Source organism: Amia ocellicauda, chromosome 15, assembly GCF_036373705.1.
Source record: "Amia ocellicauda isolate fAmiCal2 chromosome 15, fAmiCal2.hap1, whole genome shotgun sequence".
Lineage (NCBI taxonomy): Eukaryota > Metazoa > Chordata > Actinopteri > Amiiformes > Amiidae > Amia > Amia ocellicauda.
Genome location: NC_089864.1, coordinates 18,587,439 through 18,612,038, shown reverse-complemented (window position 1 = coordinate 18,612,038; position 24,600 = coordinate 18,587,439). Strand labels below are relative to the sequence as shown.

Genomic DNA, 24,600 nt, shown 5'->3' with positions numbered 1-24,600 from the left:
ACAGTGGTAACAAGGCATGATGGATCCATGTTCTCATTCTGTTTACGCCAAATTCTGACTCTACCATCTGAATGTCTCAACAGAAATCGAGACTCATCAGACCAGGCAACATTTTTCCAGTCTTCAACTGTCCAATTTTGGTGAGCTTGTGCAAATTGTAGCCTCTTTTTCCTATTTGTAGTGGAGATGAGTGGTACCCGGTGGGGTCTTCTGCTGTTGTAGCCCATCCGCCTCAAGGCTGTACGTGTTGTGGCTTCACAAATGCTTTGCTGCATACCTGGGTTGTAACGAGTGGTTATTTCAGTCAAAGTTGCTCTTCTATCAGCTTGAATCAGTCGGCCCATTCTCCTCTGACCTCTAGCATCAACAAGGCATTTTCGCCCACAGGACTGCCGCATACTGGATGTTTTTCCCTTTTCACACCATTCTTTGTAAACCCTAGAAATGGTTGTGCGTGAAAATCCCAGTAACTGAGCAGATTGTGAAATACTCAGACCGGCCCGTCTGGCACCAACAACCATGCCACGCTCAAAATTGCTTAAATCACCTTTCTTTCCCATTCAGACATTCAGTTTGGAGTTCAGGAGATTGTCTTGACCAGGACCACACCCCTAAATGCATTGAAGCAACTGCCATGTGATTGGTTGGTTAGATAATTGCATTAATGAGAAATTGAACAGGTGTTCCTAATAATCCTTTAGGTGAGTGTATAATATATAATCCGACATCACCTCTACAAGAAAAATATCCATATTATAACAAAATAAATAATCCACCCCGAACAAAGTAACACAGTAAACACTTCCTCATAGCAGGAGTAAGGTTGCTGGCTAACTGAGTTATTAAATTATCGGATTAACTGAATACAGCTGATTAGCCTGAATTAGTTAAACCAGCTGTGAGGAGTGGGGGCCAGGTCTATAAAACCCCTCCATAAGATGGCCTCTGTAACCTCCTTTCCTTCACCAATATGGCTGTTCTTCAACCACACCCAAGGTAAGTCTTTGTGTGTGCTCTTGTCCTTACTAACCTAATTAACCCCTTGCGAAATATGCTTTGTAAGAAATCACATTAAGGTTTGCATTCTTATGGTCTATAATTGCAATATCAATACCTAGAATGATAATGCCAAATGTGTTAAACAAACAAACAAACAAACAAATAAATGAATGAATGAATGAATGAATGAATGTCTAATAGAGGGATGGGTCTTGCTCCATCACAACTTCCAATAGTAATATGCTTCCACTTTTTTCCCCAATAGGAATATGTTTTGACATTATAATTTTTTTCTTTAATGTGGGAAGTAGTTTTTACTTTGTATTGTATTATTGTATTAAAATACTTTGTAATTTGTATAATTTTTTTGTCTGCAATCCCATCATGGATGTCTAGGTGACTCATTTTTAAGTAATGTATTGTTTAAATAAAACCACCCCTATCTTGAAGCCTTCATGAGCCTAAGAGAAACTGAAGATAAGATGGTGCTTCATTCGGCACATTGACATCCCACATTCTCTGCCAGGATGTTCACAGATCTTTTCCAGCTCTAAATCTGATTAGATATTTACAAAATGTTGAAAAGAAACAAAGATAATGTTTCAAAGGAGCACCATGAAGTATTCTTTGAAAACGATGTGAATCTAAAGGATGACATTTTTACTTCCTAGCTCAAATGGCTTTTTCTCTCATGTTTAGTTTTATTGATATATTTGTTTGCTTGTTTTTCCATTTCATAAAACAGTGAAAAAGGATTCTGGAAGACAAATAGAATTTACAACCACAATGATTCTTCTGAAGTACCTTCTATACTAAATTGCCAAAAAGAGGAGCTTTCAGCCATGAATCATGGTTTCAGTAATATTTACATACATTTAAAGTAAAAGTATTTTTTTCTCTGCAAATGTCTTGAAAGGTGAATAAACTCCACTTGATTTTTTTTTTAATTATGAATGTGAGAAAATCATTTGCTATCCTGTGTGCAATATGTGGGTGTATATGTATGTATATTTTGTGAACTGAATTAATCTTATGTATTTGAAAATAAAAAAAAATTAAAAAGCGGAAAAACTAATACGAAAATAAGTTTAATGATACATTAATCCCATTACAGTTAAATCTGGCAACATGTAAATTTCACGGACATTAATGCCTAACAGTTTTGAAATCATATTATTTTCAAGTCTTCAGAACTGCAGACTACGGAGTGGGCTAAAAATTGAAAATCTTCAAGAATGTTTGCTGCATCATATGTCTTTCAGATGTCTTCTCTTCTTAAAACAACATAACAGCATTTTTAAAGCTTTTATACATTAGGTGATACGTGCAGTGCAAAACTTGTCCATCAATTCCAAATTGCCTGAGAGCCTGGTAATAATTTTCACTGTCTTATTTCAGCTTGAGGGAAATGCAAATGACTTTAAGCCAGTAAAGCACCCCCAAGAGCAGCAACAGCCGCTGTGCAGCCCCGAGGTGAGATTGAAGAACACACACCAGTTGGTGAGTAAGTCAGCACAGAAATACACTACATCATTGTTACACGACACAAGTTATCTTTCATTGCTTACTTTTCTAAATCCCAGCCCAACCCCACCATTTATTTTTAATTTGAATATATATAATTTTACTGGTTTAGCTGAGCATTATTTTGATAGCAGTCACAGAATGTCAGATTAACACCAACTGTATCTGCTAATTATGTCATCCCCTAAATCACTTCTGAGGATGAAGATCATGATGATTTTTTTGTGCTTGGCTATTGGATAGATGCATTATATTTTACAACATCAGCAGAAGGATCATTTCCTGTCCATCGTAAGACATGGTAGTGCAGTGTGAAGAATAGTGGACAGGAGCATATTGAAGTAATGGTGAATAGAATGAGTGGTGAAAACCCACTGCAATCTAAGGTGGTGTTAAATAACCAGGATGATGCTGAAAAATGAACACCTCAGCCTGTGATGTTGGCCAACATTCAAATTTCCATGAAAACGTCAGGCGGAAACGAGAGCACTGATTAAGAGAAGCGTATTCATGATATACTGAATGCAGAGGAAGGAGAAGGAACACAGAGTAGTGAATGGGGGATGTGTAAACTAACGGGAGAACGAGCTGATTCGTGTAGTAGATTTGTTTAAAATACATAAATACAAATTACAGAGGAGATAAAGCTGATGGTAGAAAACATGTATTTCCAGTAATACATCTACTGGGGATAAAAATAGTTGCATAGGAAAAAGATACATGAAAGAAAGTAAAGAAGAAATGAGAGAATGTCAGAGAGAACATTAGGGAATGCTATAAAGTGGTGATGCTATAAAGTCTTACAACGAGAGGCACCTACAGCACTGTGGTTGCTATATAATAATGTGTGAACACATTATATGGCTGCATATTGTTTCTGCTTGTATAAAATGGTGATTCACCTACAGTGCCCTCAGGTGGGGAAATTATATATTTAGAAATTCCATATAAAATATAAAATAAATGGTAAAACAGGGATTTGCTCATAAAAGCAACAGTTAATGTCCAAAATAGGAACAATGTCAGTGGATAAATATGAGCTGATTTTGAAAGCTTAAACACCCATGTTAATGAGACTCTTGGGACTACCTCTCCACCTAGTGCTTAGGGGCTTAGAGCGTGATACCAAAGTGATCTTCATTTACAGTAATTAGAAAGATCACAAGAGCAGATAAATATACAAGGTCAAACCCCTCCAGGATTTGATGAATACATGTTTAAAGTTACAATAAGGTGAATAATTTATTGCATGCTTTATATATTCAGTGAAATAGGCGTGAGACAAATGACTTGTGTAACAAACATTTAGCATTTCTTAGCCTTTTAGCCTTGGCTCCTGTTGCTTTTTTTATTCACCAGGATTTTTTGCATTTTGAATTTCAGTACTTATATTTTGTTAAGATGTATTATTATTATTGATTGTGTTAAAGCACTTCCTTATTAAAGAGATTTAGTATATCAGTATAACTGATATAGCTTGTCTCTTTTAGTTTAAGATATTTTGGTTCTGGATTTTGAATTTAATATGAAGTAGAGGTCTGTAGTTATTGTAGTTGTTGACACAAAATTCAGGATTTTGAATTTCTACGCAAATCATTGTTCCTGGGAAAGATATATTATTATTAAGTATTTTTATTATAATTACTATTGAATACATACATTCCTAAATATTGCAAAAGGTGTCAAAGTATGTTTAACCTTATTTGAATGTTCAAATACTAAATCATAGTTTGTGTATATGCTTTTTCATATAACACTTACAAATTGCTTGAATGAAATAATCTACTGTTTCCTATAATGGAGAGTGCAGAATAATAGCCAATGTTAGAAATTAATAAATACTATTTAATTTATTTTGATTAGGTATAATAGTCTGAGTTAATACAGTATAATAGCCTTAAATGAGAGAGAGGCTATATTACTTCTAAAACTAATACAATTACTACAGTTGCTAATACTACTGTACTTCTGTAAGTGGCACTCCATGATAAACCTTGTACAGCATCAAAAATTAATTAATCAAAGAATATATATACAATGAGCTTCTCCATATGAGGTCAGGTGGCATTTTATGATCAATATACTGTCACGTGTTACAGTCTAAGGTTATAAAGTTCTCTGAAAATGAATGTATCACCTATATAACTTGCTTCGTGCTGTATTCTCAGGTCATTTTCTTAGCTCATGAAAGTGGCATTGAAAGAAAAAAAATGTGAAGGACCTTAAAGTCTTTCTTTACACAGTACCTTATTTCTGTTGTCCCTGTTTTCAAGAGTCCTTTAACGAAGCTGATGAACAAGTTCTAGGGATATCCCCAGCTCTCGCTCATTTGTCTAATGAAGGATCGGGCTGTACTTTAAACAATGTACTCCTAATCATCCCTCACAAACTGAGGCCTGGTCTGAATCATCTCGACTGACCTTCCCAATCACTTGTCTCCAAGATGGAGTGATATGGGGTGCAGATGTAGCACACTACACTGTAATCTGCGCATGATATATTGAATGGCTCATCACTGCTTCAACAGGGCAGATAAATAGATTTCTGAAGGGTCCACGTTGCAACATCAACATAATGTGTTTTAAATGTTTTGCCTGACAACATAAATCTAAAGAGCCATTCCAAGCAGACTGACATTGGCCAACCTATGAAGGGGATGATCAATTAATTCCTTTTTTTGGGCATACAAAAGATGAAGCATTTAATCTTGCAGCCACTTGAGACTTCATGCCTTTAAGTTGTTGAATGTAACATCAGTCAACTTTGAATTACCATAACATTTTTAGTAGCTTCCTTTTGGGCATGACCGAGCTTGCTGGCTTCTCACAGGAACAGCTGCTGACAGTAAAGCTTCCAGTACCTGTATTTAGCCAGAGATGACAAAACCTGGAAATATGTGCTGCGTAACAAGAGGCTCGATATATGGAGTTTGAAATTGTGTATGGTCATCAAAAAGAGGTTAGCCTTAAATACCACTCTCTGTTTTCAAGGCATCAAAAAAGCTACTTTGGTCAATAATTCCACCACAGTGTGTGAGTAGAATTAAAATAATAAACCCCTACTCATAATGATGAATCATCTCCCTCTCCCAGTTCTCCAAGGAATCTTTTATGTCCACATCTGTTAGCTATGCTATAAATGCATGTTTAAATAGTGAGACCAAAAATAATACTTTATGACTAGAAAGTCAACTTCAGAAGGGAGTTCAACACAAATAAAAATAGGTGTATCAAACATATCAAAGAAGCCAATGCAATAATTAGAGCATGTATTTACAAAAACGAAACAAATTAAGAGAACTTTTAAGGCAACTTAAGTAGTTTTTCTGTTGTAATGCCATCTGCTGGTGAGAGGAGGTATTGCATCCTGTGGTTTACAGCTACAGAACAATTAGCTTTTTTTGTTTTTTAAACTGGACATTGGACCCTACCTTATGGTCCACAGGTGAAAGTCAATGTGTTGGAAAGAAGCATAGAACTTAATTCAGGGACATGTAATGCTTTATTCTTTAATAGCACCAAATACCACAATATTGGGGGAAAAAATCTGTATGAAAATAAATGAGTTAAAATAGTCTATTTTCAAATGTAAATATTACAGGTGACCAGGTGCCACATGTACTACAATCCTTGTACACAATGTGTTTAGTACTTATTATTAAACTTATTGTTTAATCTCTATATAGTCCAATGTTCTGGCTAAACATAGTCTGCTTGCAACTGGAGAGTGCTTTTTTGCAATAATATAATTTTATATTTTTCTTCCCTTAGTGCTTTAGATCTTTGTATCTTTAGTGCTCTGTATCTACACGACCGGTCAAAAGTTTTAGAACACCCCCATTTTTCCAGTTTTTTTGAAATTTATGCAATTTCCTGTCTCAATGTACTCTGAAATTAAAGCATAGAACAAATAAACAACTGGAGCTAAAAAATAAATTATGGAATCGTATTGTTTAACAAAATTTAACCCCTTAAGCTGACAAACCACTCTGGTACCCTTAAAAGGCCACCAAATCTGTGTGTTTCTCTTTAATCCCATGTGTACTCTTCACTGTTGTGGTGTTTGCATAAATTTCAATAAAAAATTGAAAAATGGAGGTGTTCTTTTGACCAGTAGTGTATATAATATGCTTTCATTTGAATAATAATAGTATAATTAGAAACTATTTATTGTATATGGACATATATATGATGAGCATTATTATTATGAACTTCAATATAGAGTCATTCACTCAAAATGCAACTAGTTTTCTTCACATTCCTAAAATAAATAAATGCATAAATAGAGCCCAGACCTAAATTACACAGGTGTAATTCTCTTTAATGTACTATGAGTGAAAAGCTGCACTTTGTGTTAAAAGACTGGAAAAACTGTATCTGCACAGTATCAGTTAGATGAATTATTGAGATGTCTTTTACCAAAAAAGTAAATAAGGTAAACATGACCTTCAACTGCAGTGATGCTGTAATAATTATATTTAAAAGCTGCTTAAAAAGGGGGGAGGATTTACGCACTACACACTGTTTATGGTTGATCTGGCTCTATTTTAAAGTTATATCAGATATATGTATTTGATCAAACCTATGGCAACTGACATGGTTTTGTGATGAGCAGGAAAAGTTCAGGTGAAGCATTGCGCTAAGAAATGCATAATTTTGTGATCTTGCTTTTCAAAACATGATTCATAACATGAATCATTTCAGGGTCTTGATGACTCATAACAGGGACTAACGTCACATATCCTTATATGCTTCAATGTGTCATCCCTATATAATTACCCCTTAATGCGATGCTATATTATCATGTAAACATTAGTTATTTTTACATTGTTTATCTGGTAATGTGATTTCTTTCTTTTGTTTCTGTTTTAAGATATTACTTGGTTCATAATCCCCTGAAAAATAGATGCACAGTAATCTGATAACTACCATTTAGATGTATATATTCTAAAAAGAACTAACACTGTAATATATTGTAATAAATTGTTGACTGGACTATAAGAAATCTGTTTGCCGTGCTGGAAAGTCGATATTTTTCTGAATACCTCACTGTGTAGGCCGGTGGCAACAGTACATCTGTAAAACTGGCTTTATCTGTAAAACCCAACTGATTTTAGCACCAAAACACAAGACCTCAATGAGCAATGTGTGCTTGGAGCAATCCTAGTCAAATAATTGTTCAACCCTAATTATAAGTTCAGTCAGAGGTGGGCTCCAGTAGCTCAACAGTATATATTGTCATCACTTCAATTCACACCAGCTGTTCTCATCTCGCAAAAAATGAGACAAAATCGACCATCTCGGCAGGACACAACCTGCTCCGTTCAGGACTGCTAGGAAATTCCAGTCGCTTGCAAATTGAAAATAATAATCAAACCACAGACGCATACAGGCTGCTTAGTTGCAAATGTAACAACAACAACAACAACATCAATATCAATGTTAATTATGAGTCGTGGGAACTTCCCTTTGAGATAATAGTCTAGAATTATTATTATTTATTTCTTAGCAGACGCCCATAGCCAGGGCGACTTACAAAACATAAGAGCATTATAAAAGTGCAATAAAGTCTAGAATAACCATTCATTTGCTTTCTGTAAATATTATACAGTAGTCATAAGAGGAGCTTCAGTAATTGCAGTGCTTTTTTAAATTACTGACTGGTTTACAAAAAGAAAATATTCCTTTTATTAAGCTAGTGAACATACATATTTAAAACTACTATCAAATATAACACATGTATTCACAGGAATAGTCCTGATATATATGAAATTATTAATATTAAACACTATTATATTAATGTTTTATAAATTAATTATTCCACTAAACAAAGATCCTGACTACATTTTAAGAGATGGCTTTATTGATGTCTCTCTTATTGCGTGATTCATTCTTAATATTTTAGCCTGATCCTACTTTAGTTTTTCATCAAAGACAGGACAGCCAAGGGCTAATGTGAAGCACCTGAGCTCAGCTGTCCTTCTCCCACTCCAGAACAAAGTACACAACACTCTCCTGCATTACACAGACTGGTCTACTTGTGCCTGGCATTGTGAGATCTACCAGCTTTTCAACATTGCTTCTTTTCCCACCACCTGTGGCCGAGATAAAGGTTAAAAAACATGCAGGAGACAAGGCCCTGATCAAACTTGGTTGTCATTAAGGTCAACTGGAAAGCAAATAAACTTCCTGAAGAGGTGTACTAACATACAATGCATCAGCCCTTTTTGTGTCATCAATGATTTAGGGAACAAACTTTTTCTGCGTTGTCTAACATCTCGGTTGTGTGTCATTTTATTTTGCCTTAACCAACTGATTTTATGTATGAGAGCACTCCCCACTTTCATTGTACATGCTTTGTTAAAAAAGAAAAGAACAGTAGCCGCAAAAAAGAAGTATGAACTGGAATCCCAGAAGAACAAGAAGTTTATACTTTAAGAACGAAATGGAAGTTCTTGAAAGGTGAGCATCTGTTTGGTATTGGTTCTCAATTGACACAAAGTTCTGATTCTTTGTAAATTCAAGTATGTGTATTATTGGGTTTATTTTGTATATTTAATGTTGTATTTGTGAAGTATATTTTGGGATATTTGTGTTTATTTTGTGTAAATATGATTAAAATGCTGTGATTTCTATTTGCTGGAACCCATTCTTGATTATAAGCTTAAGTGCTCATTTGGCATCTTTTTGTTTTGGGCCATTTGTCATTGACGCAAAACAGATTTTTAAATATTGTTTGTATGTGATAACAAACAAAACAAAGCCCTATGATACACTATATACACCGATCAGCCATAACATTATGACCACCTGCCTAATATTGTGTAGGTCCCCCTTTTTCTGCCAAAACAGCCCTGACCCGTCGAGGCATGGACTCCACTAGACCTCTGAAGGTGTGCTGTGGTATCTGGCACCAAGACGTTAGCAGCAGATCCTTTAAGTCCTGTAAGTTGCGAGGTGGGGCCTCCATGGATCGGACTTGTTTGTCCAGCACATCCCACAGATGCTCGATTGGATTGAGATCTGGGGAATTCGGAGGCCAAGTCAACACCTTGAACTCGTGATTCATCAGACCAGGCCACCTTCTTCCATTGCTCCGTGGTCCAGTTCTGATGCTCACGTGCCCATTGTAGGCGCTTTCGGCAGTGGACAGGGGTCAGCATGGGCACCCTGACTGGTCTATGGCTACGCAGCCCCATACGCAACAAACTGCGATGCACTGTGTGTTCTGACACCTTTCTTTCTATCAGAACCAGCATTAACTTTCTCAGCAATTTGAGCTACAGTAGCTCGTCTGTTGGATCGGACCACACAGGCCAGCCTTCGCTCCCCACGTGCATCAATGAGCCTTGGCTGCCCATGACCCTGTCGCCGGTTCACCGCTTTTCCTTCCTTGGACCACTTTTGATAGGTACTGACCACTGCAGACCGGGAACACCCACAAGAGCTGCAGTTTTGGAGGTGCTCTGACCCAGTCGTCTAGCCATCACAATTTGCCCCTTGTCAAAGTCGCTCAGATCCTTACGCTGCCCATTTTTCCTGCTTCTAACACATCAACTTTGAGGACAAAATGTTCACTTGCTGCCTAATATATCCCACCCACTGACAGGTGCCATGATAGCGGGATTATCAGTGTTATTTACTTCACCTGTCAGTGGTCATAATGTTATGGCTGATTGGTGTATATACACACACACACACTACAATCTCTCTTTTTAATCTTCCAGCCATAGATGAGACCCCCACTAGAGGGAAGTCCATAGACCGCAGCACCATTTAAAAATCTTTCTGATCTTCACGATGCTTGTTTGATAAGTTATACTGCCTGGAGGGGAGGCAACCATTAGGCCTAGGCCTTAAGCCATGGACCACCAGAGATTTGTTTTCTCCTATAATGGTTTGTCATCCAATAAGAGATTTGCTTTCTCTCCTCCTTGCCTAATGGTTTGTTTTGTTTATTTCCAACCCTTTTTTAATTGTTTCAGTCTGTAAAATGCACAGTCACTACTTGAAAGGAAGGAAGGCACTATACCAAATAAGAAATTATTTGTGTGTATTTATATATATATATATATATATATAAATATTATATATATATTTTGTCTAGCAGCTACAGAGCATTTTACAGATTGAAACAATTAATACAAGGTTTAGACTATGTATGTGTGTATATATATTGCCGTCAAAAACACTATAAAGAATCAAGGCTTCTGTAAAATCATTCTATCTATATATTAAGTTGTATTCATTAATTTGAGAGAACATTTTTTAATTACTATTTTCTATTCAACTCCTAGTGTTACTGTTGCTATTTACAGCAAAAACTGCCTGAGTTGTACAATATATCAATGGAAAAATCTGAATAAAGGTTTTCCAGGGGGCAAATAACAGTGCGTACTGAATTCTTTTTTGACACGCACATGTTTTCGACATCTTTGTATGCTTAAGGAAATGGAACTATGCAGCAAAATGAGTTTGCTACCAGGTTACAGGGAATGTCAGTTCAAAGTCAGACCGACCTTTCTCGAGTTAAGACTAATCCCTTAACATCTGCCTATTTGTTTAGTAATGTAATACATCCAAGGTGGGATATTGCTTTCATACTCTTTAATACTCTGCTTGACATAAGATCATACATGACTTGCATACTTCCAAGGTGAAGTACCTTTTTTAATCAGATAAAAAATGTGATGAAAACAAACCCAGCTGTAATTTTGTGCCTAATGGATTTACACATTACAGTGATCATGGTTTGTCTGTTTAGAGGACAATTTATGTAGATAATACTGGAAAAAATAATGTAAAATGGAATATAATGTGGTAAAAGAAAGAAACTCGAAGGTGAAAGTAATGTTAAAAAAGCATACTATATACATAAAAAGAAAGGAGATATAGGATTGTAAAAGATTAGCCTTTTGCCTGTCATGAGTAAGCAGAAATGAATAGAAATGAATGGGTGTATTATAGTAAGGAAATGTGAGACATTACATTCAAGACTGTAACAGTGAGGCTGTGAATAACCCCTTTGTACTATGGAAGAGTAATGGGAGGGCAGGACCCCTTTAATAAGAGTGCCGCATTATTATATCATGCCAATGTCTTATTGCAAACCACGAGATTTACGGGCCTCGGACACGCGAGGTGTTAGATTTATCACTTGACTGTGAATGAAGCATGTCCTAGATTCACAGAAACCATATTATTGGAGAAAGTGATTGCTTGGGAAGATATCCTTGTGAAAATAATAGTTACAACATTGACTTTCACAATACATATGGCTGTATGTACATGTCTGTGATGGGGTTAAGATTATGTTTATGTGGAAAGGACTCATATTTTTACAGATTTTTTTGTATCAATTAATTGTACATTCACAAAATGAAATCACAGACATTGTCCTGCAAGCTTCTGTTTCTTTTTCTAATAGACAAACTAATTATCCACAAACCTAATTTATTTGAGACCTACGGAAAAGTGAACACATCAGTAATGCCTTTTCATGAACTCTAGTCACTGAACATCAGTAGCTTTGGTTTCTTGCTCCAGATTGCAATACAGTTCCTAATGATTAAGAAATAAAAATTCAATGTAACCACCACCAACATTTTACAGATTTTCTGAATGATGTAATGGTTGCTTTCTACCAGTTGATGTCGCTGGCATCCTAGTTATGAGCATTATGCAAAGCTCAGCTTGTGGTGAATTATAAAGATATTTCGCTTATACACTACATAAAACCAATACGTTTGCATTACAAATGTCATTTATTTGCTTGACACTAGAATTACTATCTATTACAAGTGCTGATGTTATTATGCAATTTAAAAATGATACTGGCTTAAACCATTTGTTTTAAAATATCAATTAATTCCCAATCTTTACAGAGTATGAAGTGAGTGTTTCCTTTCAGTACATTTATCTAAAGTTACTTTTTTATTATATAAAGTACTTGGATTGGACTATCATACCCAATTAAAAGCAAATGGTGACTAATTGGTATTTTATCCAGAGTAAACTTAAATAGAAGGATTAGTATGATAAAGCGTGATAAAGCTAAATAGCTTTCTTTTGTGTGTAAACTTTGTTCTCATTTTTAATAACTGAGACAAAGTAAGTGATACATTTAGAAAGTGCATTTATTGATTTATATGTAGTGGCAATCAAGTGTTTATACAAGTCATTTCTTTAATTAGTTAATTCAACTGCAATCTGTTTAAGTTTCTCTTGGCAGCTTTCTGAGTTTGTTGCAGACATACTTTAACTATCAATATTCAAGTAAATTAATCACAGAAAAACATTATAATAATAAAGGGTGTGAATACTTTCAAATACAACTATACATATTATATTGAAAAATGTATTCACTCTGTTTAACCATGAAATCACATTACAACAATAACATTATATTTTAATCAGAATTTTAATTAAAAATAAAACATTTCATGCTTCTAGTCCGTGTGTTTTTTAGTTACTCCCCCATAATGGAATATGATCTACAAGGGTTTTCTGAAGCATTGGATAAAATAAGTTTGAGGTTTAGTCCCAGAGCCCCTTGTCTTTGGATTTCTTATTTAGTGTTTATCAGAAATCTCCATCCAGTTTAATATTTTAATACCACTTTAAACCCATGTGAGCTTCAGAGTATTTTTAAAGAGCTTGATTCCAGTGTATGTGAACTGTTATGTTTTGGCCTTTCTGCCTTGTGTTAAAACCACATGCTGTGTTATACTGTGCTGAGTGTTAAAGTATTCTACTACAGAGCTTCATTTGAAATAAACTACAGAAGCTGAAAAAGTAACCATATTGTAATTTCAATACTGAAGGTTCAAATGGACAGTTAGAGAGCGATATGCATGCCGAGTTGATTGCAGCTGAATGGTTTTAAGAGAGAATTAGACCTCATGGAGGCAGGGAATAATGAACAGGTAACAAACCTTTTTTCTGCTCTTACTTTGTTTCATCCTGTGGTCACCTCCCTCACTAATGTCTTTTTATTACAGGCCTAGAATGTAAAAAAAAAAAAAAAAGTTCAAGAAAATTAATTAAGCTATATTATTCAGAATACACCCTTGGGGAAAAAATGGTGAGTGGCACAGATTACTATGAATTACATTTTATTTATGGCTAGCTAATGTCAGAAGAGGTGTTTGGTATTTGATTGCATCGTATTTTGGCAGCTCTACCTGTTGTGCCGAGATGTGATTCAGTCTGTATTTCTTGGCACTTTGCAGAATTTTAATTTCTTTCAGTCGCAAAGGTTTACAGTGTCTGACTTTAACTCATGAAAAGAAACCTTTTCATTTTAGTTCTGCACATTTCTCTCCGTTGAACTTAGCTTAGAAAAAAATAAATATAAACGTAAATAGATGTACTAATATACTTGTGTGAGGACTGGGATGTCAACTGTTCACTAGTAGTTTCCAGAGCTATCAGTATGGTATCACAATAGCTTTGTGAGACACAGGTAGTTCTCTCCTGGAGCCCTGCTTAAACAAAATGCAGCTAATACGCACCCTAATGTGTTGTCTTTGTAAACACTGTTGGGTTTACCTCCAGGTTTTAAGTGGGAGGGAGGAGAAGAATTAGGACAATTTCCCAGGGTCATTAATTGGAAGCAGGATAGGTGTCAAGCTTCTCCCTCTAAATGATAGATAAACACTGGTGCACACCACTGGTCCTCTGTTTACTTTTTGCTCAAGCACCAGGGCATCAACAGGGACCCCCGGAGTCTATCTGGTAAACTAATACAGACACCTGAGGAGTTATCTCGCACGCTGTGAGCAGGCCCTGTCAATCAGTATCAGATAAGACCTGGGAGAGCCTCAAAAAGCTGCGATATAATACAGTTGAAATCAGGTTAATGCAGTGATGTCTTTAATTTGGGTCATACTGTATTAAAGTATAGTTATTCATTGATTATATTGCCCCATATTGTGTTAAACACTGATCCACTGGTGCTCATTTTAACATTTGACGTAATGCACCGTACTTTGGTTCTTAAACTGGGAATGGATTTGTATGTTTGAGTTTGAACCAAAGTATTTGAACATTTGCTTCCTCTGCATCAGACAAATCTCTAACGCTCAAATGTGTAATTGTTCTTGATTGCACCAGAACACGATAACCGTGGCAACATCTCTTGATTGTGACATATCTTGAATTATGCATGAATGAACTACTATAAGTGACTACCTTGTTCAATGTTTTTTCTTAAACACGAAACAGGGCTATAAGATTATTGCATGTATGAGTTCAGTCCTTTTAATTTGTTTTGAAAAGATGCAGTAATTCCAACTGATGTCTGTAATTGTATGGAGCTATGGCACACTATTCTGTAATATTTTAGAAAGTGAATTTCCAAACGGCATTCTCCGTAATAGATGTATAATTGAACCTCCTTGATAGTCTGCCGTGTGTTCACTTTAGTGCTCTGGACACATTGTTATGGAGCTGCTTTGAACTGCACGTGACATGTACATATTTTTTTAATGTGGTAAGAGGATAAAACTGTAATAATAAAGTGACCAAGATTTATTTTGATTAGTTTTCCAAAGGCCTGTCTCTCTTCTTGTCATCACATTTTCAGGAAGAGGGATTGGCTGAGAAGGGCCCAGACAGAGATATGCAGGGTGCTCACTTACAGGAGAGCTTGAAAGTGACATTCTTTTGTTCAGGATCAAATTTTATTGCCATGTGCAGAAGCTGAAGGAAACCACAACCCAGTATATTGCCTCCCACTTAATTATTCTTGCAAATTGGCTAAGTAGCCAGGCCTGCAGCTTTGAAGATCGGCAAAAGTCAATATTTTGCAAGATTACTTTTTTTAGAAGATATATTGTTTGCTAGTCTAAAAACTGTCACATTTGAATAATAAATATATATACATAAATAGATAAAATACATAAAACATTAGCTGTTTGATTTAAAAAAAAAAAAAATCTTGTTTAATGCAAAGCTTAAATGAATGTCACTTCTGAAATCCATATTCTGCTTTGACAAAAAAGTACTTCAGAGCTACGTGGGAAATGTTCTTTGTATGTTACAGCTTCTGTGCTTTCACAAGACTTCCTCAAACAACTTAAGAGAAGTTGGTGTTCAGATTCCCTTTGAAAATGTTTTTTACTGAAAAGATGCTTTATTGTATAGAGCATCTTTTATAGTGATCACAATCTCAAAGGATTAGACAAATCCATTAGGAGGCAGGGGAGTGTAGAAGTATACATTTCATACAATTTTAAACGCAAATAAATAAAACAAATTAAATAAATTAAAATTACTGTATTTTTATATTATATTCTTTTTTAAAACAAAGCTGGGTTGAAGATTTAGAAAATACTTACAAAATATAACGATCAACATTACCAACTTACGTAAATTTGTAACAAAGGTAACAGCTTAGATAAATAGATAAGAGTCCTGTTAAATTTTGAGCGAGGACAGTGTATAACTCAACAGTAGCTGGTGGAGAGAGTGTGGGTATGCCTTGCTATACCTGAAAGAGTGAAGAACTCATAAACACCGAACCGGAAAAAGCCTGGATTCTCTCATCTGAAGCAGAGAACTACTGGGAGTCTGCAGTTCAGTTGAGAATACAATCCTGTGGAGAAGATCTTGAATGTGATTCAAAACAGCATGGGCAACGAATGGAGTCAGGCTAGGGGTGGAGCAAAGTGTTAATACTGCTTGGTAATAGTTATTATTCTGGGAGCTGCATTTTGTACCACCTGGGGCCAGTAAATAAACACTGCTGTAGATCAAGCAGGAGGAGCTGGAATTTTATAATCTGCAAGACAGAGAGATGGGGGCATAACTCTGCAAAGTCTTGGAGATGGTAGAAGGAGGACCTAAGAGAAACACAAATATGTTCAAAACCACATGTCTCCAACATGAATTCTCGATCGTGAATCAGTTGGAATTTTAAAACAATCCATAGTGATTAATTTGTAATTTTTAGTACTGGAACTCATGAGAAATCCATAATAAAATTGGTAGGCAATAGATCAAGAGTAGAGTGAGTGACAGATCCTTGACAGGAGGCATTTGAAAGAGGAGACACCATATTAAAAGCTCACATGGAAGGTCATTTCTGTAGAAGACAATAGGTCTCTCTCGACCCGTGTTACAAGGTTTATCATTGAATAATTTGATGCACGGGGGAGTAACTGGTAAAGAGTGATGCACAGCACAGTCAGCATTGTGGTCTGATTAATTTGTTGAAAAGATTTATTAGATGAATGTCTTGATTGAACAGCAGAAATTTCCTTATTTAAATACTTAACACTGTGTTTTCTAAAGTGTGAGTGTTAAGACGGGTCCAAGAAATTAATCATTCTTGGCCTTGTTTGGAGTGCTTTCCCAAATACAGATGTTTAGGGAGATAGGATACTACATGATATACTTGGAGAGAAACAAACACATTAAGTCAAAATTGTACTGAGACCGCTAGAGTTTTTTTGACTGCAGAAAAGCATTTTTTATTCCCCTAATGATTGACTAATTGAAACATCAGCCGCTGTTTGCCTGTTCGTTTGCATGACATCATGAGAAGTGTCTCTTTCCAAAGTGAAACTGTCTTTCTCTGGAAACACAGTGGAGTGCTAAGTGTATCTTTCTTTGACCCAACCTAGATGTCTTTGAGTGAAAATAAAACACAGATTGAAAAATAAGTAGCCTATAATTGTGATTGAGGCATTGAACTCAGCATGTACGCCTGCTCATATAGAAACAAAAGCATTATAAAATACATAAACTGTAGGAGTGTGGTGTAAATATGTATAAAATTAGAAAATACTTAAAAAATGCAAGTTAACTGCTCAGCTCTTTGCTTTGGTGGGGAAAAGGGGAACTTGTATTAAAGTCTCTCCTGTGGATTTATTAAAGTTATAAGTCCCCCTTTTTCCCCAGATGTGTGACAGCTACCATTAAGTTGTAGTCAGACAGGCAGGCAACAGTGCTGTGGATACCTTTGTTTTCTCGGGGGATAGAACGTCAGAGAGATGCATACTAACAAGAGTGAAAATGGAGTGGATTGAAAACATTAGCATTTCACCCCCAATAAAGAGCCGCCTGCTGAGGGCCCAGCAGCAAGTCTGATTAAGAAGGAGGTGTCAAAATATTTGTTAGGGTCCAGAGTCTTGACTCAGCATGCACTAACAGCCTGCTTGGTTACTCCATAGGCGTGAGCACATCTACAGACTGGTTGTGGGTAACATAGCACAGGCAGCAGAGCACAATCAGGTGCTTTTAATTGGCTTCAGATCAAGGTAGAGGGTTCACCAAGGGGGTCTGGAACCCATCTTAGAGTTCACTGCAGGGTATGGCTTGAGGGACCCAGGCTGGCCTCACATGAAAGGAAAATTATAGTATAAACATATTTTTTAATTAAAGCAGGACTGTATCTGCCTCGGCAAGAAAGTAGCTTTAGCCCTACTATGCGGTCTACAAAAAAAAGTTTGAAATTGCTATGTCACTAACAACCTTCAGAGTGCTGTAGGATGTGCAGCTTTTAATTGAGATCAGCTGCTTGGCATGGATGATGTCAGCAGCAAGTTCCTCAGCGGATTCCACGAAGTGCGCTGTTGTTTACATGCATATTCATTTCCTCTGTCAGACTGACATACAACATAGCGTTGCGAACGTTGACATGTCTTTGAGTGTAGGTACCTGTTTATATAGTCTTGATTATTTGCCACAAGGAAACGTTTGTGTATTTTACTTTTTTGTTTTATTTATTTGTTCGTTTAAGTTGGGCACTTGCAATACATGTATACATACATACAAATCTGTAAACACACGCACAATATATAATTGAGAAAAGTATTCCATTGGATAGGTGTCCACCCCTTTTGTAATAGCAATCCTGAATTAGCTCAGGTGTAAGCAATCGTGTACAAAATGCAACAATGCAGCAGTTCCTGTAGGTTTCCTCTGCTGGGTCATGTATTTCAAAGCAAAGACTGAACCATGATCTCCAATGAACTCTCAAAAGAACTCTGGGACAACATTGCTGAAAGGCACAAATCAGGGGATGGGTATATAATAAATATCAAAGGCCTTGAACATCCCTTGGCGCACAGTCAAGATGATTATTAAGAAGTGGAAGGTATGTGGCACCACCAAGAGCTTGCCTATATCAGGCCATTCCTCCAAACTGGATGACTGACCAAGAAGGAGACTGATCAGAGAGGCTATCCACCAAGTATAAACTCTGGGATTGGAGACTTTTCCAATTAATATATTTGTTTACAGTAAAAATGTTTTCCCCTCAACAGCATGGAGCAAGTGGGAAAAATCCAAATTTGAATGCATGAACCCTAGAAGGACTGACACAGCAACAAAAAAGATAAAGATCTAAATATACCAGAAGTTGAAGACTAACTCTTGCCCTGAATGAAAGCTGCAATCCACAGCTCGGTTTATAGTTCAGTGAGCGAGGTTTTCCTGGTCTCCACTCGATTCAACTTTCCAGTAACTGCCGGAGATGATTTATGGGATTGAGGTGAAGACTAGCAGGTAACAAAATATATTCTACACTGTTGTCCTTCAGCCAACGTGTTTCCCTCACAACTTGATGACATGGTTTTATTTTGTTGCTAAGGGCCCTCACCTTAAACTTCCAGTAATGTTGACAGTACACTGTTGTCCAAAATGTCACAATATATACAGACCGTCATCATGCCTGTCAATGAAACCCTCTGTACGTGACAAATTACCTCCTGCTGTAATCCAGTATCTGCAAAGAGGCTTATTTTATAGTGTATTTATTGGTGATGAAGTGATCAAGTACAGCAAAACATAAAACAGACCAATTTCTCATAATGGTTCTGTAAGGCTCATTATGCAGGCTGTAAAAATAAAACCAGTAGATATGCATGTCTATTGCAGATTACATACAGCTCTAATGTCTGGCCTGAATATTGTAACTGTTTCACCTATTCATTAAGAAAGAATTAACACTACAATCTAGTTTATGACATGAACAATACTGCTTAAGAGAAATGTAAACTTTTATTCAACGCTATAGAGCAACTGAGTCCCTTTTCTGTATCTATATATATTGTAATCCTTTCAATCCATTACTGTTGTGCGTGCCACTACTGGAACATGAAGTCTGACTAAAATAAGGATTCAATTTCACTTATTTAATTTCAAGATCTAAAATGAGACCTTTTTAAAATGTTTATATAACTTTTCTGTAAATTTGTACCTGGAAAAGCAAAGGTACCCTGTGTAATGTCATTTTGTTTTGTTAATGATTAACATCTTAGCTCCCTAATTTGATTGCCCGGACAAAGACGTCAACAGGCTAATGTCTACAATAAGTGTGTGTTTGTTTTTGTAGACATACATGCATGTTTATTGTTGCCTCATCCTCAGCAGTGACAAACGGCACGATCACAGCTGGATACTTCCCGATTTGCATATTCATGAGGCTGGTGTTCATAGCCATTAATGTGTTGACACTGGCTAATGATACGAAACATTATACTGCAATATCATAATCCTTACTGAGAAAATAAGAACTTTATGTGACTCAACACTGAGAAATTAAAAGCATTTCCTTTAATCTTTTCCAGCATAATATATTCTGAACATCTGGTGTATTTATTTATAAGAATTTGTGGTCCTCTGACTTCGCATGAATTTCTTCACTGATATTTTAGTGAAGGCACTAATTCAAGTAATATCCCAGTTTTTGAAGAAACATTGGTCCATTATTGGTCCATACATTTTGAAATTCAGAAACTTGTGAGTTATATGGTTGGATTTTATTTGAATTATGTTCATTTTAAAATGTAATCATCATTGTAGATTAATGATACACTTTGAATGTCCTGATGTCTTAAGATATTGAATTACATATGTGTATCAATTTCAGATAATTTAGAATAGGTTTCTCTCTTTTTCCTCATAGTAAATAAATATAGTATAAACTGCTTTGTGTATTACAAAAATACAATTCTAGTGTAACCTAGTAAGCTAAATAAAAAATAAATCATCATTGTCATTTTAATTGATTGTGTTACAGTTCCTTAACTTTGCTGCATTCTCTAGTGTGTATAAATCCCCCACAAGTATTTCAGATATGGTTTATATCTGAGGTCTAACCACATGCATTAGTGTTAATCTCTGCAGAAGACTATTTACCTGAAATTAATATATATAGTCTCATTGTCAGTTTAGTTTTTCCAGTTTGAGTGCATAACTGTCCATTGTGCTCAAGAAATGTTCCTGACATCCCCTTTAACAGAGTTTTTCTCAACTTGACATTTATTGCATTGCTGAGCACTTAAATGCTTTTTGCTGCCCTGACCTAATGAAACCAATAAAATCTTTCTGCAAGTTATAAATCATTTCAGTTTCCTTTTTGGGCAGAAAAGCCCTTGAATGTTTCTGAATGTTTTTGAATACAACAACAAACTGGATGCAACACAAGTTTCTTTCTGAGATTTGTAATGGTCTTCGTGAGATTAAGGAAGCTTGGCCTCTGAACTAATATATTTTGCCTCAAAGCCGGCAGCTCTTGGGGAAAACATTTCAGTGATGGGTCACAGCTGATGGAAACATCACTTCAATTGTAATTTAGTGCTGAGCAGAAACTGCAGCAAATGTCTTTTGTCTTTGTATTACAATGCTGTAGGAGTTTCCCGAATAAGACACCATCTTAAAATACAAAGAATACATTTAGCTGCAGCAGTATTTCCTAAAAGCTAGAATATCTTAATTACGATAATATTGTGCTCATATACCTACCCAAACTCACAGTACCACAAGGGAAAAAACTGTCAATTAATGGTTAGACTTGTGGGGCAAAACGCTGTACATTTGTTTAGGGTACAAGTTATTTTTATTGCCGTTCAAGACACTTGGCTGCCTAACTTTTAACTGTCAGATTACAGTGTATAAATGTGTGTGTGTGATGTGTATGTATATTATAACATAATGAACAACTACTTTAAATGCCATACAGAATTTATTCCTCATCATGTGTTAACTAATGCAAGACTTACATCAACATACATGTTGGCATGGAGCAATCCAATTAGTGTTAATTGCATGTGACGATGATGACATTTGGGGGCCCATATGTACTGGTACTCTACTCTCTATGCGGAGAGGTGAGTCTCAGCTAGGAGAAGTGGCGAGCTCACAGTCCTCCAAAGCATAAAATCGTTCGGTGTGTCAGTGGGAGGAGGCAGGATGAGAAACAACACAAACAGGAGTTCAGCTTTCTCTCATAGCCAGTGTGAAGAGTATTGATGTTGACAGCCATTGTTCTGTACAAGGCTTGGAGCTGATTTAAAGTATGGCACGTTCAGTGTTTTGTAAACGCAATTCCCAAGAAAGGTGACTTCATGTAACCAAAAACCGTACGATGCTGCCTTCAGTTGATCTGAAGTTCCTGGAAATTAAAGTAAACGTTCAGCACTACTCCGAGTTCCCTCAGTTCCAGGGCACTATTGCCTCCACAGAGTCGAATGTGTGTTAAACAGATCCGCTACATAAAGATTAAGGAAATCCAGCCACACATGAGCTGAACTGTGTACTTCCATCACACTTCTCCTCCAGCAGCCTCCCCCACAGGAGTTCATTTATTAATTGCTTTGGTCAACCTTTCAAGGTCAAATCCATTCTCCAGATGATGGATCTCATCTGTGGTGACCACGGAGAGATGTTTTCTTTCACTTGTGCACGTTAGATAGGATCATTCATCTCTGTATGATCTGCAGAAAAATCGAGCCGCTTTAGAGGAGGAGGGAGTACCCAAAGGGCAACTGATGGCCAGCTAGATATATTGCATGTGATGTGAGAGTCTACATGTGCATCATAATCATTGACAGAAAACAGCGCTGGCTTTCGAATTCCTGCATGATCTCTGTATGAACCATTTTTCTCAGAGATTCATTTGAAGATATGCTTTTTTAATATGTATTTTTTTAATTTACCGATGTTCTCCAAAAAAAAGCCTGGTTAAAGGCTGGTATTTAGATTAGTATTGAATATTTACATTCTAGTTTTACATTATTCAATGTCTTTTAACAAAGGTGACATAATTGTGACAATGTAGTGGCAGGTTTAATTACATTTTTAAACATATAACTTGATATAAATTATATTTTGGTTATAGTTTCAGTCCTTTCTGCTGGTGGAAAGACACAGATTACACTGACAAGACCTAATTGGCATTCTTACAAATACAAATACATATTTCATGAATGGCTATAATGGCTGTATTTTCATAAGGCTATTTTGTCAACTTTTTCAAAGAGGTTCAGTAAACAACTACAGAGCATGTATTGATCAAAACAGATGTATATTTTATATGTTCAATTTCTGCAAGCAAAATACAAAAATCTATTGGGGGTGGTGGTGGTGGGGGGGTTATCTTAAATAACTGTCAGATAAAGCAATCTTACAGAACACTGCCTGTTCTTATTTTTAAGATAAGAGGCCAAACTGATTGCAGATATGCTTGCTTACAGGTTTAGTGAAAGATAATAATGGCACAGGTTTCACTTGTTCCCTTTGAAGTTGGTAACTATACTTTCAGAGTTTTATTTTTTCCTCTCCTTGCAGATCTTAGGAATGTAATTCCTGTTACTATATATAGAAGTGACAGAAATGTGTAATATATATTTTTGTGTTATTATCGTTCAACTTTGTAAGGAATAATAAATTATGCTTTACAGTAAAATATATCACTTCTCTTGGCAGCATGTTACAAACTGTTTTCCAAAATAGATTTTTTTTTTCTTCCCCATCACTGGTTGAAAAGTGCATAGCTGAGTTATTATATCATTTTCCCCAAAGTCTTTCACAGTGAACCTAAAAAGTCACAATCAACCCCAGCCCTTATGATATACTTATTGTTCACATGATAGCTAAACTTGTATGTATTTCAAATCTATTTTGACTGAACTATGTATTGTACATTTAGCATAATAATCCTTTGTAATCTTTAAGATAATAAAACAACATGAAAACATTTCCAGTAATGAAATACCTAATAAGTAAAGTTAAGATTAAGAGACATTTTGCTTGAGGAAAAACATTAAATCACCCAGGATGTTTTCTTTCCACCTGACACTTTTTTTTCTTGGGAGTTCACAATTTTTTTTCACAGTGTCATCCAAATTAAGGCAAAGGTGTGGGTTGATATGTAAATGAGCCATGTGTACGGTCACATACGAAGGTGCTTGATGTTTCCTAATTGTGTTTTTCATGCACAGAAAACATCTACACAAAAAAGCCACAGCTGTCAAATACATTTCACTGTGATGCCTCATATGTGATTTTCTTGTGTAGTGAATAATGTGCCTAATTTATTTCGGGATTTTAAGGGGGAAAACAGAAACTAATACATACATATATATATATATATATATATATATATATGTGTATATATATATATATATGTATATGTATATATGTATATATATATATGTATATGTATATATATGTATGTATGTATATGTGTATATATATATATATATATATATATATATATATATATATATATATCACACACACACACACACACACACACACCAAGCACATATATTTCAGACCTCCAGGGCTGAAAACTGCAGGAGGTGTAGAATGTTTTGTTTTTGTACAAATTTGTGCATTCCATGTATGTCCCCAAGACTGTCTGAATTAAGAACAGTACACTTATCCCTATTCATTGGTATCCAGTACCAATTCATAGCCAAATGGGCACACACTGTGATGCCCTATCTGTTCCATTACATATGTATGTTCTGAAGAGAAGTAACAGGTTAATGAGGATAAACATGTAACTGAACCATGGTATATAGCCTGACAGTGCTTTAGTGGAGAGACAGTATGCACAGTACATACAGTATGATTATGGAAAATACTCAGAAGAGACTTAAAAGTGCCAAAAGGACAATACACAAAAGAACTAAAAAAAAAAAAGAGACCCCGGCCGCTTAAATCAATTATTTTAAGAAAAGCCATGATCCTCGACAGAATTAGCAGGCAAGAAAAAAAACAATAGATGCAAAGACTGTAATGGAAAATATGGCTGCTCAGTTCAATTAATCAAAAAAAAAAA

General features: G+C 35.8%; 1 protein-coding gene across 1 annotated transcript in view; it reads left to right on the top strand.

The window, feature by feature from the left end:
• Window positions 1-908: 908 nt before the first annotated feature.
• The window catches only part of LOC136771840 (tetraspanin-19), an 87,139-nt gene continuing 63,447 nt past the window's right edge, over window positions 909-24,600 (top strand). Inside the window, exons 1-2 of the mRNA XM_066724382.1 lie at window positions 909-996; window positions 2,398-2,499. The gene's annotated coding sequence lies outside the window, so the exon portion shown is untranslated. The remainder of the gene's footprint in view (window positions 997-2,397; window positions 2,500-24,600) is intronic.